The 18,820-nt window shown below is 38.8% G+C and overlaps 1 long non-coding RNA gene across 1 annotated transcript; it reads right to left on the bottom strand.

Moving 5' to 3' along the window:
* Positions 1 to 7,642: 7,642 nt before the first annotated feature.
* On the bottom strand, positions 7,643 to 14,014 carry LOC140322127 (uncharacterized). The gene is made up of 5 exons (XR_011919147.1): positions 13,975 to 14,014; positions 12,368 to 12,703; positions 9,426 to 9,716; positions 8,304 to 8,429; positions 7,643 to 8,195 (listed from the first exon to the last, which is right to left on the bottom strand). It is a non-coding gene; the product is annotated as an uncharacterized lncRNA (long non-coding RNA).
* Between the last annotated feature and the right edge of the window lie 4,806 nt (positions 14,015 to 18,820).

Raw genomic sequence — 18,820 nt, 5'->3', positions numbered from 1 at the left:
TTACATCACACCCCCCCCCCCCCCCCCAAGAATGGTTAGAATTATCTCAGGTTTACCTTTGTTGTGGTAAAACTGAACACTTAGGCCCAGCGGTAGGAGAGAGTGTTGGGTACTAAAATATCTGGCAGCTGCAGTTTAGATCCAGAAAACAAATTTAGGTATACCTTTGGACGGTGGAGACATGTGGAGTATGCTTCAGCAACCATCATCATAGCTAAGTTACTCGTGGCTTAAAGGGGTATGGTTACAAAAAGTCTCTCAATACCAATAATTTACATTGTACACGGTCCTCTGTCTGGAGATGTCCTTTAGTCAGTGTATGCCTTTGGGAGGAACAAAATTGCAAACATCAATAGGTGGGAGATATCAGGAAAATATGCCTGGGTGTGTTAGGCATCAGTTCTGTGGGAGAAGTGCCATAACTGGTGACTAGAGTAGGCCATTAGAAGAAAAACAAAAATTAAAAAGCAGCAATGTTAGTGGTAGCTGAAAGACAAACCCCAACAGCTGGTAGCAAATGAAGGACTGAAGGCTAGAGATGACCAAGTCACTGTAGACAACAGAAATAAATTAAAGCAAAGAGTTCACATGCTTCTGCAAGGAGATACTTCCTCAGTGCTGGATGGCTGGAAAGGGTGCAGAACATGTGTGACTCTGCATCCAGTAGCCAGAGATGAGCCACCAAAGCATGACCCACTGAAGTGGAAACGTTTACAACCCTACTCACAAAGAAAGTGCAATAGCATGAAAGCACCCTGTTAACTAGAACAAAAATGGGTTCCGATAAGCAGCAAACCCAAAGCTCAAGGGTCACTTCAAGGACATCTCTGAAATGTTAAGTTCAGTAAAGCCTAAATTAGACTTGGGTGATGTGATAGTACTTCTAAACAGCAAAATGGGAAACTAGTTCTCAAAAGGATGTAGATGGATTTTAAAGAGAAAAATAAATGTGTCTGAACAGAAAACTTCCCTTTCTTAAAAAGTTTTTGGAGTTCCGCTTTATGGAATCCAACTAAACAGGCATACTTTCTTTTTCTTCTGCTAAACTGTGTGCTTTGTTCTGCCAACTTCTACAGCTCAATATTGGCCTATCACTTAAAGACCACTTCACTAATTGATAAGGTGCAGAAGTAGCAGGACAAGCTAAAGTCCCACCAACTCCTTGCTAAAGCTCTAAAAAAAAAACAGAAGCCCTATCTGCATTCATTTGAATGTGAATGCTATAGCAATTAAGTGTCAAATTACTACAAGAGGATGGATTCGTTAAGGCTGGAGATGAGATAAAGCAGCCCCCTTAAGCTACGTACACACTTCCAATTATTTTCGTTGGAAAACGAACGACGAACGTTCATGCACGATATCTATGAACGATCGTATAGCACCGATCCTGCACATAGAGGTAACGACACGATCGTTCGTAGATATTGTACACAATAGATACGATCGTTTAAGCGATAGAGGAACTATGTGCACGACAGGAAAGTGAACGGACGTTCGTTCATCACGCATGCTCTGAACATGGACGATCAACGAACAACCGTACACACGAACGATGTTCAACGATCGTCGTCCAATCCGATCCGCCGTTCCGGTCGTTCGTTTCCAACGAGTTTCCTCGTTCGTCGGCGTCGTTGGTTACTTTTTTACGAACGATTTTTTGCCCAATCGATCGTTCGTCGTTCGATTGGAACGATAAAAATTGGAAGTGTGTACGCACCTTAAGAGTAATAGCTAGTTTGGTCTAAAGGATGCTGCTTGCAGTTGCTGGTGTTCTGCTACATCATTAGGCTGGTCTACACAACTACAGCCAAGGTCTCACTGCCCCAACAGTCTGATTGTCAACATTCAAAGCCAGTCTATGGATGTACTGTCTGGGATGGCACCAAGGCCCTACCCACAATTTATTAGTCGAAACAGCATAGGAAAGCCCTTAAAGAGCAAAAAAAAAAAAAGTTGTGTGTTAAATTGATCACAAAAAAGCCATTGTAAGTGCAAAATATTGTACAGGTGTTGGCAAGGCATGGTTTTGGACTTCAGACCTCACCAATAAGACTGGTCAGTCAAGAATAAAATTGGCAACAGATCTGTTTATATGTACTATACCAGGGGTCGGCAAACTTTTTGGACTACTAGGCCATTTCAGGAGGTCAAGGCGGCACACTAGGCCAGAAGAAACAAGGTGTCCAAGGACAGTTTTTTTTCCAACCGTGACTGCAAGCGAGCAGCCTTCCGCTCATCCGCAGTGTAGTCTCTGTACGTGTGCTTGGCATCCTAAGGCCCCTTGAGATTCGACCGCTTGAAAGTGCTGTTGGTGTCATTGCACACTAAACGTTGGGCGAAGAATAATTGGTAAGTCCATTCAGGGTTGAAGACACAACGTTTGAGGTCAACCTTCCAAGGACTGGTAGCTGCGCATTGCTTTTGTACTTAGGCATAGTAAATGGGGTTACTGTGCGGGAACTCGATGATATCGTGGGAACCTGCGATAATGCGACAATTCAATTAGGTGTTAGGCTGGACTGCAATACTGGCTAGGCCATATCTGGCCTAAAGGCCGGAGTTTGCTGACCTCTGTACTAGACCTTAAAACTGTGTTTTTCTTTGCGCATTTAAAAAAGTATCAATTATAGGACAAAATGGCCACACACACCCCATACAATGTAATTAGAAATAGATTATCTAAAAAACAAAGATTTATTAAATTGCAGTTTATCAGTCCTTACTTGTAGTGATGGTGTCCCCCCCCCCCTTTATTTTAATCTGTACATTTTACTGATAACACAAAAATGTAACTTTGCGATAAAACTGTTTTTCTACTAAACTGTGGTTTAAAGTTAAAAAGCCCTGTTTTGATAAACATTTGTGCAATATAGCACATACTGTGCTTTCCGACACTATTTGGCTTGTGGGTCCGCTTTAAAAAAAATTCAAGTTTGTAGAGTGCTTAGTAGGGAAAAAAAAGCTTTATTTTGCAGTGGGGATCAGAGCAGGAATAAACCGGCCAACAAAAAAGCACCTGCTTTGAGCTCTTTTTGACCTGTCCAAACAGCTGGAGATGCATACAAATACCAAGAGCCTGAATAGTAGTCATACTCTGTACTAATGGTACTACCACATGTAAAACAAATGTGTACACAGATTAAAAAGAAAGCTTACAATATGTGCTTACAGCAAAAATTACATATCAATAGCTACAGCAAATAAAGGATTCCTTTATGTAAAAACCCAGGCCCATTCACACCAGGTTGCATAACGTAGTGAATGCAAAGCATTTCAAAAGCACTAAAGGGCTGGGAAAGGGTGTTTAGGGTGACATTAAAGAATGGACGCACATCAACACATTTGCTGTATTTTGCAAGAACATGGAAAAGCATCCATTACAAGACAGTTGTGTTAACAAGCCCTTGGTCTTCTGGATGCGTACATTTACAAAACAGTTTAAACTAATTTAGATTATCATACACAAATGTTTCGGACTGGTACAGAAAAAAAGGTTCTTAGGTTTGATTAAACAAACATTTAAAAGATTTTAGCAGCTGCTGGGAAAACATTAAACACCAAATACTTTTTCTTGGACACAAATTACCAATAGTTCTGACCCTGATACCCACAGCAATATCACAGACTAGTTCATATTAGAAAAGTATAACACATGCCACTTGCCTTCTCCAGAGGTGAACAAGGGTATGTAATCCCAGGGAAGACCATCTCCAGTCTGACCCATGCAGGCCCTAAACCCCAGGTCACCCACATGTAGCTACAGAGATGGCACAAACTAGCATAAACCCATTGATACCTCTTCAGCTCCAAATAAAACTACATCCTAGTTGCATGTTCTCCTTTACTTCATGTCTTCCAAAACCATCAAACTATAGAGAGGATAACAATTTGTAGTAAACAAAGCTCAAATACTTCCAATGAGCAATTGATACCAAGAGTTGACAACCACCACCATCTTATAGTACTTCTGAATTACTAAGGGTAATACACAGGATAAAGAAATAGCAGATGTAAGATACAGAAGAATTTGCTTTGACAAGTCCCAGACATACCGTTTAGAAGTTCTAGCATGTGTGTATAAGTACGTACAAATCTTCTACATCTATGTCAGAGATCCTACCTCTATATCAAAGTTACCTTTATATAACTGAGCAGTAGGCTTTTAGATTCTTTATACTACAAAGCAGATTCATAATAAATCTCCAACACTTTGCTTTTAAAGCTCCCATAAAGAAATTTTTTTATTCACTGTATAATGATACAAATGCTTCCAGTCTGAGGACAATCACACAAATGAAAACAGGTTTTCTATACTTCTATAAAACATTTGGACTTGCCAGGACTGTTGGACACACAAGTGATCCATTTTAATGACAGCATGAGATGCACTTTGTGATTTGCATAAAATATTTTTGCCCATTGTGCTCTCAAATCCCTTCCCATAGAAGCACAATCCTCAGAGTACCAAACCATGTCTTCATGTTGGAGGAGTTTATATCAGCGCCCCGCCCACACCTGCTCCATACTACACCTGAACACGTTTACATCATCACCGTCCACAAGGGGTCACGCTTGTTCTCTCCCTCACTGCTGTGTTTAGTGGACTGCTAGTATAAGATACGGAACTTTTACAATTTAAAACATGAACAGCGACACCAAGCGGCAAAAAGCGCTCAATAGATGACCAAGTATAGTTAGTTGACTAACTCACTATCTTTGCTCCAAGCATCAACTACTTTTCCAGTAAAATACTTTCTAAGATTAGTTTTGAACTTTTCTCCTGAATTTTATTCACACCTATATGGATTGTTCACATAGCTGTGCATTCAACAAAACACCAATGTATTGCTTTTTGCATTGCAATCCACTGCGATTGGCAGCTTGTTCATTTTCTACATGTAGTGCACTGCCCACATTTGTGTTATTGTGGTAATTTAGGGCATGCAGCTTCTCTTGTTTATTGTATATACATAAAAAATCTGTCCAATGAAACTTTGTAGTGGTGCATAAACAATAAACAAATGTAGCAGAATTCTAATGCTTCTCTGCCCTACTTAAAAATAAAAAATAACATTGCATTTTCAAGAACACAGTGCACCTCACCCTGCACAAGCACCCTCCTGTAGTGCAGTGTTTATTCCACAACAAGGAAGTTCAAAACTAATCTTAAGAGGTTTTGTTTTACTTAAAGAGTGGTTGATCCTTGGCGCAGCCGAGCAGAGGTAGTGAGTCATTCAACAGTAAAAGTTTATTTGAACCTGGTTGCTTTCTACATTCTTCAAAGTGCACAGCAATGACCAAATGGTAACCCAGAGCACCAACAAAATGCACTAGTGTAAATGAGCCCTTACTGTTTTTAAAGATCCCAATTGTAACACTGCCTAGATCTGATTCTGTGAACTCTGGGTTACTATTTCTTCTCTTTGAGTTATTTGGATGTTCCATGTCTGTTCACCACCACTATATTTTACAGGCATATAACTGAAATTCCTGTAGTAGAACTGTATAATTAATAATTATATTTCATTTACCTATATTAGGCCACAATAATGAAAGAAAAGACAAACATTCCAGCAGCCATTCTCATCTAGGCTTTTTTCTGGAGGTTGCTAGGGGCTCCCTGGGTAGTGGCCAGTGGAAGCCTGACCTAATTAATACCATGGGCATGGTTACAAGCCAATTTCCACTTGCAGGGAAGGAGTATGATACTAGTGGGGTTTCTCCACTGACACCAGAAGTATTGTTAGCTGATGTAAGGCAGGTGTTATTGTCAGTGACCATCAATGTAAAGTGCATCTGCCATCAATGTTGGTGTGGTTAGTTTTTGATCAGAAAACAATTCCATCAATGTTCTGGCTACATCTCTACTGATTCTGCAGGGTACCAATGTAAGCCAACATTTTGTTAATTAGTGTTAGTTAGTTGGTAATTTGGGAGTCTTCTTGTGCAGCACAGACTGGTGAAAGATGAACCAAATGCAGGCCAACTGATTTGCAATGATGTGTGCCAGAAATAAATGCACAGTTAAAATGAGATCAGAAGTAGTTTTTGTTATGCTATTTTGAGAAGCCAAACTTTTATAGTAAATCTGTCTCTTTGCTCCTGTTTAGCACTGTCTTGTTGGCAAATACTTTTCCCTCTAGTAATAGAATGTGAGCAGGACCCCTACTACACATCTTCATGTACAATGCATAGTTCATGATGAAATTAGTGAGAAGGGCAGGGACAAAACCAATAGGAGACTAGAAAGAAAATTAGCATTGGAGTCTTCAGAAAATAAACCAGCAGGATAAAGATTATGGGACCCTAGATATCACTCTGTGTTATATTAGCCCCTAAATATTAGATTGTAAACTCCCCTGGGGAGGGCCCCTCTCCTATTCACTGTCTGTATCTGTCTCTCATTTGCAAGCCCTTTTTATTGTACAGCACTGCATAATACATTGACGCTATATGTATACTGCTACATAATAATAGTAAAACAATAAATATATTCTATCTGCTAAGAGTTAAGAAAAAATCATTTTTTTACTATTGCCCAAAGGTAGGCTTTTGACATTTTTACTGCATAAAAGAATAACCAAGATTTTCTCTAAACTATAGTTTCAATGCACAGTCATGATGGCTTTACAAAAATATTTAATAATTACAGAGCTAGAAATAAGTGCAATCATTACAGCTTTTCACCTGACAATTCCTATATCTTTTGTCTCTTTATTGGCATTGTATTGCTTTGATTGACTTCATTGCTTTGTGCACCCATTGTGGCCTTTTTAATAGAATCAATTCTTCTGAATAAGGGCCAGCTTTTAAAACTTCCACCTTTTCCCAAAGTGTTTAAAAAAATATTTTTTGTAGCCATTTAGCAGGCTTCACTGCTATATTACCATCTCATGGCTGGTAAGCTGCTCAACCAATTCCATAGACTTGAATAGATTCTCAATCCAAAAGCCTGCTAAGCAGTTAAAAGGTGTTTAAATAAAATTTTTTTAAACTTTTGGTAGAAGTTCAAACACAGGTTGAGTTCCTACTTTCCTACTTTGCTAAAGCCAGGTGTTATGGTTATCTGTCTCTCCTGCTGGTGGCGCTAAATATCGGGTTATAATATACTTCCACTGGCCCCCAGTAGATGGCCACATTCAGGGAACTCATGATGCAAACAGCTGGGAGCTTTTTATTTAAGAGTTTGCAATTCTTGCAGTCCATGCCAGATCCTCAGTGCTGTTTAGCCTGCTGCCTGCTGTGCTCTTGTTCCTTGTTCCAGACCTGTGATACTGACCTGACCCAAGCTTGTTTACTCTTTTTTTCTCATTAGTTTGTTTGTGGCGGTGTTTATTTTTTGGTTTGTGCACATTATTTGGTATTTGCACTTTTTGTTAATAAAATTGTATCACCCATCAGTGTTCTTGTTTTGGGTATTGCCATTAGTGGTCACCTGCCACACTACTAGTGCGGTGCGTAACACCAAGGCACACAGTGGTAACCACATCACAACATAACCATCCATGTAAACAAGCCCTATCTCCTAGTGGTCAAGTAAACCTGTTACTTTATTCCAAAGAATGACATCTTAAAAAAGGGGGCCTATTTAAAGGAGAACCATACCAAAAATAGATAGGAATATAATTTCCAAAAGTCTGAAAACAATATCTCTTTATTGTAAAATAGTCACAAATGCATAAAATAGAAAAAGAAGCAATATGTAAAGAGAGACACAATGATGTTAGTTTTCAGATGTCATGCAACATATCATATGACAAAAGGTTTATATTTACCTTTGTAGGTTTTTAAATAGAAAAAAACAACATTCCCATATAACTGAAGAGACAAAATGTCACACAAGAAGGAGCGATGTTGCGTTTCACAGATCAGCATCAGGTCAATATTGTGACATCAATAGATGTAAAACAAAATTACATACCACTTAAAAGGAGCATGTAAAACAGAATATTGTTACTATATAAGAAAACTATTAATAGGAACTGGTGCTCATAAACTATTGAAGGTTTGTGAATGAATGAGTTAAGCAGTAATTAGTTATGATTGGTTATGCCTGGTTATTCCAGGTTTGCTGGATCACCCAGCTTTACTGATGAAAGTGTATCTTCTCCTGCCTTGAATAAATCAGGCCCATTAAGTAATTCTAACAATGAAGGAATTAGAACTGTTAAATAGGCTTCTCCTAGAGATGATTCCTGCAAAGAAAGAGTGATTGTTATTTATAGTTCCTTAATGTGTAATTAATGTATACTACAAGTAAATATAGTGATGTAACTGTACCAAACACTGACATGATACATTACCTTAAATGTATGCGGAGGAGAGATGAACACAAATGACCAATGCCAGCAGAATACACACAACCAAGACAAATCTCACGCAGAATGAGCACATTTGTGGGCACTTGGCACTAGATGGAAATGGCAGCACTAAAAATTGTAAATAAAATTATACATGTTAGTTATGCACAACCTGAACTCGGTTTATGAGTCTCATTTCGGTAACTGAATAAGAATACCATTACCAAATTACTTTTGAAACTTATATTTATTTGTTAGACATATGCTACCTCTAATTTAACATTAGCACTATTTCTATGCTATTCCACATGATTAAATGTTTATAAAGCAATGCTTTAGGAAGGCCAATCCTTGAACTGTAGGAATTTGAAGTATATATTTTGGAATTTGTGGCAATTCCACCAATGAACATTTGTGAGGTTATGTACTTGTTGGACAAGAATATCTGGCTCTCTCTGATTCAGTTCAAGTGTGTTTAGTAGGGTTGAGATTAGGGCTCTGTGCATTTCTCCATACCAAACTTCTGCCTTCTGCATAGGTGCACATTTTTATGTGAATAGAAAAAGAGCCTTTTCTGAACTGTATCTACAAGGATGAAAGCACACAATAATATAAAATGTATATTTATGTTATAACATTAACAGTATATTGAATCATCTGAGCTCAAAATGTGAAAGGTGCTAACAAATTTATATAAATACCCTTGGTTTCCACATTTATTTAAAAAAAAAGTTTAACCCAAAAAGGTTACCTGCATCACGAAAAGGAATAATGCATCACACTAATTACTTTCATTGTAAACTGCTTTTGGTGCCTAAAATGTAAATACATTTGTCAGATCCTATCAAGACATAACTGTAATGTATCAGTTATGTTGCTGGGTCCTATTGCAGTCATGTTGTCTGAAGTAGACATCCACACACCAAAATAAAACGGTTTCATTTCTGCCTCCAAAGAAGCAATCCGGTGTACTATTTGATTTTTTCTAATTGTTTTTGTAATGTAAGAGTCTTCATAAACCACTAAAAGATTCACACCAGATTCCGCCCTAATCATAATTAGCCCTATTATGTCTCCATAAAATTATAGTAGAGATAAGGTAATATTTATTTCTAATTTAAATACCTTTCTGTGACCTTTTCCAGGTAAGGCTGACAAATGATGAACCAATCCAGACTTCACAAGCCACATCACTCTGGTTCCAGCTGTCTACAGGAAGTGAGATGTAATTCAGAAAAGTCCAGGTTCCATCAGGTTCATTTGTGGAGCTCATCCTGCCCATATAGTATGCACCAGAAATATTCCACCTCATGTATATAGTATGAAAAGCCTTTTGCACTAAACAAGCCAACTGGACACTAACGTTATCATGAGCAGGAGTCAGGAGATGGACTGGAACAGGAAACATGAGGCTGTCTAAAATAAAACAGATATACCCAAACAATTATAAAGCATTTTCTCTCACCAGTGCTATATTACCAAGGATATGTAAACCAAATGAAAAAGATTTCAAATATTTTCCAGGTTGTCATTTACATTGCACTGAAGAAATCTAAAACCTTCAAACATATTAGGTATTTTTTTTTGTTTGCTTTTAGGGTCATAGTTTACAAATAAGTCTTTACTTTATATGCAGTGATGTCTGAAATATTGCTTGGTGCTGGAATGGCAGTACTGGTAGTTTTTAGAGGTTGGCTTCCAATGCCAAAAACATGTTAAAAGGCCACAGTTTCCTTGTGTTCACCCAAACAGGGCAACAAGTTTCCTTTGGTGTTTGCTCTTGTTCCCTTGTGTTACAATCACCTTTCGTTTGCCTACCCACCTTTAAGTTTGTTCCCTTGGACTTATACAATTTTCTTTTACTAGGATAACTACCTTGTGCTGTCCCCTTGTACTAAATGCAGTGGTCAGCAGCAAATGTGAGCAGCATCTAGTGCACAATTTACAGACATGTTATAGGAGTTTTTCAGAGATTTCATGCATGCTGCGGAAGATTGCAAAAATTCTTTACCAGTTGTTGGAGACTGGAAATATGCTTTAGGGACAGGCAAGCAAAGTAGACACATTGCATAAAACTGCTAGAGATCAGATCATAACCATTTACCAGTCTGAAGAATATTTTCTAAAGAATGTATAAAGATCAGACATGTCCTGAACCCAAAGCCAAAGGCAGGAACAGCCTTAGTAATAACCTATTATTTTGCCCTTTGAGGTCACTGCTGATTATAGTCTGTGGTTTTCTAACCTAGATTCTAAGGCAAAAAGTTCATTTCTTGAAACATGCCTGTAAATGTTGAACATTTTCTTTTGTATATCCGCAGTTTTTAAAAGCTTTTTGTACCATTACATTTCTTAATTATAAGGTGCAGCTTGTGGTGATGTCAGCCTGCATTTGAGGTTCCAATATATTTATAAAGAGTAATACAAGGCAGTAAGCTTCCCTGGATCTAAATCATAACTATGCACCTTTTTATTAATAAACCATTTGGATGGGATATTTTACAGAAGTACTAAAGTATTGGAAACATATCCAAATAGACAATTTCCCAGCACATTAACTTTCATAAATTTTACTGACAATTCTGGTAAAATGTGTGAATTCTTTAATGAACAACTGGATCATAGTTATATGCTGTAGATAGCATACAAACTTATAGAAGATAATTATGCTACTCATATATTCAATTCCAACTCCTGGTATGAAAGGACTGTTGATATTTTATGTTTACAAACCACTTAAATTGTACAGTAAAACTGAAAATTATTGTGTAACATTTCAAAACTTCTTTTAAAAGCCACACATGTGAATAGACTTGAAGGTTACAAACCACAGCTAGCAAAAAAGAGAGCATTAGAGACATTACTTTCGTTTACTGTGAAAAAGGACTAAATAAGAATAAGACCTCACTCACCATATGTACATAAATAAAGAAATATTTGTCTTGCTTCCAATAATTATTTAGATTTTTGATTTTTTTTTAAAAAGACCTTCTAATTTGTCACTTTATAAAATTTTTAACACATAATAAATGCAAATGTGGTGAAGCTAGTAATCAATCACTAAAAGCCTGACAGTTACTTTAGAAACACCACAATTCATATCCAATGTGCCCAGTAACACAAGAAAAGTCTAAAGGAAACCTGTACTTAGGAAATTATAAGGGCTAAAATTGATAACCCCCTAAACCAGATCTATTCCTGATTTGTTGGATTACCCAGGATCACTTATGAAAGTGTATCTTCTCCACCCTTGGCGAGCTTTAATACATCAAGCCCACTAAGTTCAAAGTCAGGTCTATGTAACATAAAGCATGTAAGGTACTAAGTGTAGGGTCAAAGTATATAAAGCCAACACACAGAACCCCCAATGGGTCACTTCATCAACCTATTGTCAGAACCCAGCTGTAGCCACACACATATTTATCACTTAAACAATGAATCCCTCTTTCTGTAGCAAGGCTGGCTATATCTGGCCATTGCCCACTGGCACAGTTTTTGGAGCAGTGGACCAGGTCAGGTGCTTGTAAGGATCAGAAGGATGTAAAAGAGTCAAGACAGAGTATTGGTGACTGACTCCTCAAAGTAACCCTCAATAGGTAGTCCTGGCTGGGTGTCACCCCCCACCAATATTGATCATAGTGGTACCTACTGCAGTGCACATCCTTTAGAGCACCCTATTTACATCTTTGACTGGCAGTATGTTTGCAGGTGGTTGTTGGCCATCCTTGGCAGCCCTGTTACTCTAAGCTACAACCTATGTTGGTTCTGAAAGAATCCAGCCACTATACTTGGGGTAGTAATTGGGAACGTTTTGAAAACATTAAGTCAGTAGACAGTCAGGAATATAGCATCTTGGGAAGAAATCAGCTGATGACTTGGTAACACACAAAGGTTAGTACACAAGAAGCCCTTCATTTTCTAAGTAGGAATAGTTGAACAAGTATCACATTAAATTTCAATTCAGTTGGTATATTATAATCTCTATTATTTTTTTTTAAATAAATCAGTATACAATAAATATTCATTATTAATTAAATATTATTGAAATTATTGTATAGTATACTTACTTCTAACGATAAGATTGTTCCCATCAGCAATAGTCAGAATGGATCTATATAACAAAGTGCAGAAATATACTCCAGAATCTTGACTCTGCACATCATATATTTTTAACCTGGAGCTACCTCTGACAGTATCGCATTCAAATTTATTTTCCACTGTGCTTTCTAGGCATGATATGATTAATTGAGGAGGCTCTCCATTTTTGAGAGTAATTTTGAACCACGTAATTGCACTGCCATAATTTAGCTGTAAACTGGAAAGACAGGAGATATTGACTGTCTTTTTCTCATCCACAAACAGGGTATTTTCAGAATAGTAGCGTGGTAAGTTAACAGCTGAACCTAAAAAACAGTATTTGCAAAAAAAACAATGTAATTTTTTATCATGATAGCATTATTCATATAGCTGTAAATACTGAAATATTTACAAATTATATTTTACATTTATTTACACAAATATATTACTACAAGCTAAAGTGCATCTGTAATGAGGGAAATATATGAGCTGCCAATCCTGACTAGGCCTGAATCACCACTTATGGGCCATTTATGGATGCGTTTAGTTCCTGATAGATATCTGAGCTCTCCTTGCGCAGTCCTTGGAAGTGATGACCAAATACTTATACATGTGTGCAGTTGGGCACCCTCTCTCTTTATCTTAGCATTTACCTGACTACTTTATGAGGGGAAGCATGGAAGACCACCAAAGGACCACTGTCAACTATCCAAAGAGTGCAGAAATACTATCTTAGAAATGTGTCACAGGGGCAGATGTCCCCATTATTTTTTTCTGAGGAGATAATGCAATATTTTTACCAACAAGTAAATTATTAAATTTTCACAGCAAATACACAAACAGCAAACACTACTTGAAAGGTCTAGCCCTTTCCTACAATATTGCTACTGCATACACTTCAAAATATAGTTATGAGCTCTAGACTATGTAACACAAAACCCGAAATGGATAAACAGCTGAATTGATTGATGTAAAAGTGCATAATATCGTAATTATTTGGACAAACAAATAAGTTACTTCAGAGTTAAGTTTGTTTTAAGGAAATGTGGAAGCTGCCATTTTTGATGGCTCCTTTAAAATGTTAGTTGCCTATTTCTATTACTTTTTTTAATTACAGACCCTGAATTAGAATGAAGATCAGGAGTTCTGTTTTCATTCTGACTTTGAATCTGGTTTTAAATGGTTAATATGGTTAAGTTACTCAACAGATACTGACAGCACTGGCACCCAGTATTATAGTAACATGGGCATTAACACAATTTGCAATAAGACATCCAAAGAAACATATGTGTTGTAGCACATTGCAATATATGACAACGTACGGTGGTGCATTGTGGTATGTTGTGTTAGAAAAAAATGGGTTTCTGTACATTATAAACCTTTTACTTTTGCTGTGAATGTGTCTATTTGTCTTTTTATTTTTATTTAAACTTATTATAGGTAATAAAAATCCCAGATTAATATAAGTAAACATTTGGTAATGTAAAGAATAATTATATTTAAATGAAAGAGCATCAAAAATCTTAGCTGTTATACACCAGAGAGTTGCTGTAAAAATAACACTTATAATAAGTAACAATAATTGATCTTACTTTACCTTTGCAGAACATCAGCAGCAGCATTAAACACATACAAATCATGTCCTTAACACAGATGTTCACCTTAGAGTGAGTATTAGCACAGATGAATCTCATTTCACAGGAAATGGTCAGCTGTTACTGAGACTTTTAGCCAGCATCTCAAGAGAAAAAAACACAAAGCAAAGTGCAACAAACTTCTCGGAAATTATGATTAGCTGTAAATTGTGTTTAGGGAGCCTGATGATGATCACCTCGCTGGGATTTATGACTGAATATGTAACTCATATTAAGGTCATATATGTGGGAGAGCTAAATCCATATCTTCATTGTTTTTTTTCTTTTGATGCATAGGAATTAATGTTTAAATTTCTGGATCAGTTCCATTCCAGGTTTGCTGGATCACCCACGAAAGTCTATTTTCTGCACTCTTGGCCATCCTTAATAAATCATATTTAGGGTCTTTTTTTTACTAAGTTTTGGTTTACTATGTTTAGCAACAATGGCCTCCCAATGGAGGAGAAAATTAAGATTTAAAAAATGTATTAGCAGAGGCCATCACTGCTAAAAGGAGACAAACTTTTTACAATGCAAAAAATGAAAAATGCAGGTTTTTCTTAAAAAAAGCAATCAGATTAAAACAAAACATAAAAAAAATCAACAATAGGGTCACAATATCTGACATGGTAAAGGAGGCCCAGGGTTTCTACTGGGAGCTCTTTAGGGAAAAGGAAATAGATCCAACTGTCACCAAGGAGGTGGTGCTTTGGAGCTTAAACTAGATCATGTTGACCGACAAGTCTTTTCTGAAGATCTGAGTGAAAAAGAGCTATTAGCTACCATCAAGAGCTTTAACAAAAATAAATGTCCAGGTTATGATGGTTTGCCAATTGAGTTTTATCTGTCTTTTTGAAAATGATGTCTGATTTTCCAGGAAGTTTAGTTATCTAACAGGCCTCTGGACTCCTGGGTAAGGGGCGTCTTCTGTAATCTGTGTCGCTTGTGTGCCCAAAAAAAATTCAGCCTGCAACTTTTTCAAAAGCAACATTGGGACCCAGACTGGGAGAGTTTCAAATAAATATAGAAGTTTGGGCAAGAGCATAATTTTCACAAACACAATGCGTCCTAAAAGCAACTGTGAGTGCCCTATCCATTCTTTCAAATAATTGCATATCTCCTGAAACAGTGGGGGGAAATATTAGCATACAGTTGGGTATAGGAAGCTGTAATCTTAGTTCTCAAGTAACTCAGTGAATTATCCTGCCACATGAAGGAATAACTATCCTGTAATGCTGAGAGTTGCAAGGGTGGTATATGTAGTGGCATGGCTTCTGTCTTTGAGGAACTGACCTTATAACCCGAAACAATGCTAAAAGCTTTAAGTTCGGTCCACAAATTGGGGAGAGTAGTAAGGGGCTGTGTAAGTGTGAGAAGGACATCATCTGCATATAGTGAGATTTTATAGGTGGATCCCTTCAATGGAACACCCTGAATATTGGGATTGGAGCGTACTCACTCTGCCAGAGGTTCAATACTGAGAGCGAAAGACTGAGGTGCAACTGTAAAGGGATTGAATTGCTCCCACAAAGGGCCTGAGAACCTCATTTTAGTAAGGGTAGAAAACATGAAAGGCCAGCTGAGACGGTCAAACACCTTCTTCGCATCTAAACTCAAGACAAGTGAAGGAGTTGTAGTTAGTACAATCTGTCCGATCCTTTCCCGGCTTGGAGATAACAGTAATATGGGAGCATGACATGGAAGGTGGGATGGGTTTACCATGGAGAAAATCATTAAATAAGTCCAGCAGATGGGGAAGTAAATTCGGCAAGAAGGTTTTGTAATATAAATACAGCAAACCATCTGGGCCAGGAGCTTTAGGTGAAGAGAGAGGAGAAATAACTTTGGAGATTTCCTCTTCAGTAAAGGGGTGTCACAAGCCTATGTCTAAATGAACCTTATTGCACATGCCCAGTTTGCACCGCACTTTGCACATGCTCATTACATATCCTTACTCTGCACATGCCCAGTGCCAGCTCCAATCAGAGACTAGGATGGCACTATATGAAAGCTCCATGATTTCCTTCCAGTGTGGATTGATCGTGACAACTTCCTGTTCCTGGTTCCTGCTCCTGATTCTTGGTTCCTGCTCCTCACTACTCATGCATCCTCCGCTCTCCATCTGTGTATGACCTCCAAGGTTTGCCTGCAATCTATCTTCACCACTGTTATCTGTAAAGTCATTGGACATTTACCAGCACTGTTATCTGCCCAGTCATTGGACATCTGCCTCTACTGATTATCCGCAAATTCATTAGACATTTACCACTGTCTTTTCTGCAAATAAACTAAAAGGCACATTTACCCGTTAACCAATACATATGTGTGTGATCTCCCGCTTAATCACCATCAAGATTCCCTCAGAGCTCTCCTTTCTGAAGGCTGACAGTATCAATCCGCCAACTATGAGCTCAGGAGAGAAACCCTCACCCCTTGAGGTAATGGCCCAGCAACTTTCCAGCCTTACTCAAGCAGTACAAAATCTGCATGGGGGGTACTCGGAACTCGAGAACCGCCTGGATACCCTCCAGAATTGTCTGAGAGCCAGCCAAAGCTCTGAAGTAGCCTCTGCTGCGAACTTTCCATCTGAACCCAAGGTCCCTTTACCGGAATACTTTATTGGAGAACGAAAGAACTTCCAATCTTTCAAGAATTGTTGCCAGTTGCTTTTTGACTTACAGCCACGGACATACCCCACATATGTTATACTGGTCAAAGTGGTGATCTCACTACTGCGGGGGGAGCTGCAGGCATGGGCTTTCTGCCTGATGGAGAAAGGTGACATCTTCTCCACTCCTTGCATGGTTTTCTCAATGCTATGGGGACCGTGTATGATGACGCTAGTCGTGCAGCCTCGGCAGAAATAACCCTGTGCAGATTACGTCAAGGCTCTCGTCCTGTTAAAGACTAAATTGCAGAGTTTACGGTGGCCTACGCAGACACATCTTGGAATGAAGCAGCACTCCACTTCCAATTTTGCCAAGGTCTTTCAGAATGGATCAAGGATGATCTAGCTCATGTCTCCATCCCTGAGCCTTTAAATGACCTTGTCATGTTGGTGAACCAGATTGATCGTCGTTTGAGAGAGAGAGACTGTGAGAAAAGGGACATTGTCAAAACCTTCAGTCGAGTATGGCTGCCAGCCGTTCCTTCGGTCTCCACTAATAACCCATCTACAGAGGGAGAGCAACCTATGCAAATTGGGACTATTCATCCACTGCTCTCTGACACAGAAAGACAGTGCCGTAGAGATGAGAAACTTTGTTTATACTGCGATGCTGCGGGACACTTTCGCCTAAACTGCCCATGTCACCCAGTGGGTAAGTCTCACTTACAGACCCCTATATGCCATTCTTTAATGACTGTGGGAAAGATGTTTATAATCCATCTCTCTTATCCTTCAGTGGCCAGGAGGCCTCGCTGAGACCAACGCATTTATTGATTCGGGTGCAACTCACTGTTTCATGGGCATACAATTTGCCCACGCTCAAAGAATCCCAGTTCAAGAATGAAACCTTCCCATTGCTATTTCATTGGCCGACGGTTCCACTCCCCGTACCTGGCCAATTACCACTTGTACCACTCCAATGGAGGTACATACTCCTTCGGTGCCTCATGAGCGCTTATGCTTTGACTTGCTACCCTCACCAATATTTCCAGTTATTTTGGGACTATCTTGGCTGCAGATCCATGATCCCGATCACCACTGGTCTAAGGGTATTATTTCTTTTTCTTCTACGTTTTGCCAGCAGAACTGTTTCCGGGAGACCAAAGAATCCTTAGTCGTGGCCACCTTGTCTTTGGAATAGGCATTACTCCCAGAGGTGTACAGAGAATTCTTGGATGTCTTCAATCCAAAAGGAGTCGATACCTTGCCCCCTCATAGGCCATATGACTGCCCCATTGATTTATTGCCAGGGCCCACTATTCCCTATGGCCATATTTTCCCACTCTCCGATCCAGAACCCCTTGCACTAAAAACCTACATTGAAGAAAGCCTCGCCAAGGGATTTATCCGACCTTCATGCTCACCAGCCGGAGTGGGTATCTTCTTTGTCAAAAAAAGGACGGTTCCCTGCGACCATGTGTCGATTATCATGCTCTGAACCATATAACAATATCAGCAATTAATTCGAGATTTTTCTTGCATCATTCGACCTTTGACCGATTTACCTCGGAAACAGAAGATTTTCCAATGGAACGATAACGCCCAGCAGGCATTCCAGCATCTGAAGACACAATATACCACCGCTTCTGTGTTGACACATCCAGACCCTAACTTGCCTTATGTGTTGGAAGTGGATGCGTCCAAGCAAGCTGTTGGTGCTGTTTTGTCTCAGAGACAAGGTGAGAAGCAAATACTGTGTCCTCTAGCCTTTTTCTCTAAAAAAAATATTGTCTTCTGAATGCAATTATGATGTGGGGGACAGAGAGCTACTTGAAATTAAGTTAACCCTGGAGGAGAGGAGATATCTCCTGGAGGGGGCTCTTTACCCAATTGCGATATGAACTGATCATAGGAATATGGAGTACTTATGGGCTGCCAAGCATCTTCGGCCTCGTCAGGCCCGTTGGTCCCTCGTCTTCATATGGTTTAATTTTCACATATCATACCGTCCAGGCTCAAAGAATGGGAAACCAGATTCCTTGTCTCGGATTCATTCCAGGGCTGAGTCGCCTGAACATGCAAAACCGATCCTTTCAGATAGCCACTTTCTCCTGTTAGAGACACTATTACTAAACCAAATAAAGGAAACTTCCAAGACACTTTTGCCTGATACAGAGGAATCCTTGACTCAAGAAGCAGGT

This window comes from Pyxicephalus adspersus, chromosome 1 (genome assembly GCF_032062135.1).
Source record: "Pyxicephalus adspersus chromosome 1, UCB_Pads_2.0, whole genome shotgun sequence".
NCBI classification, from domain to species: domain Eukaryota; kingdom Metazoa; phylum Chordata; class Amphibia; order Anura; family Pyxicephalidae; genus Pyxicephalus; species Pyxicephalus adspersus.
The sequence above is the reverse complement of the archived record's forward strand: the minus strand, read 5'-3'. Positions and strand labels throughout refer to the sequence as shown.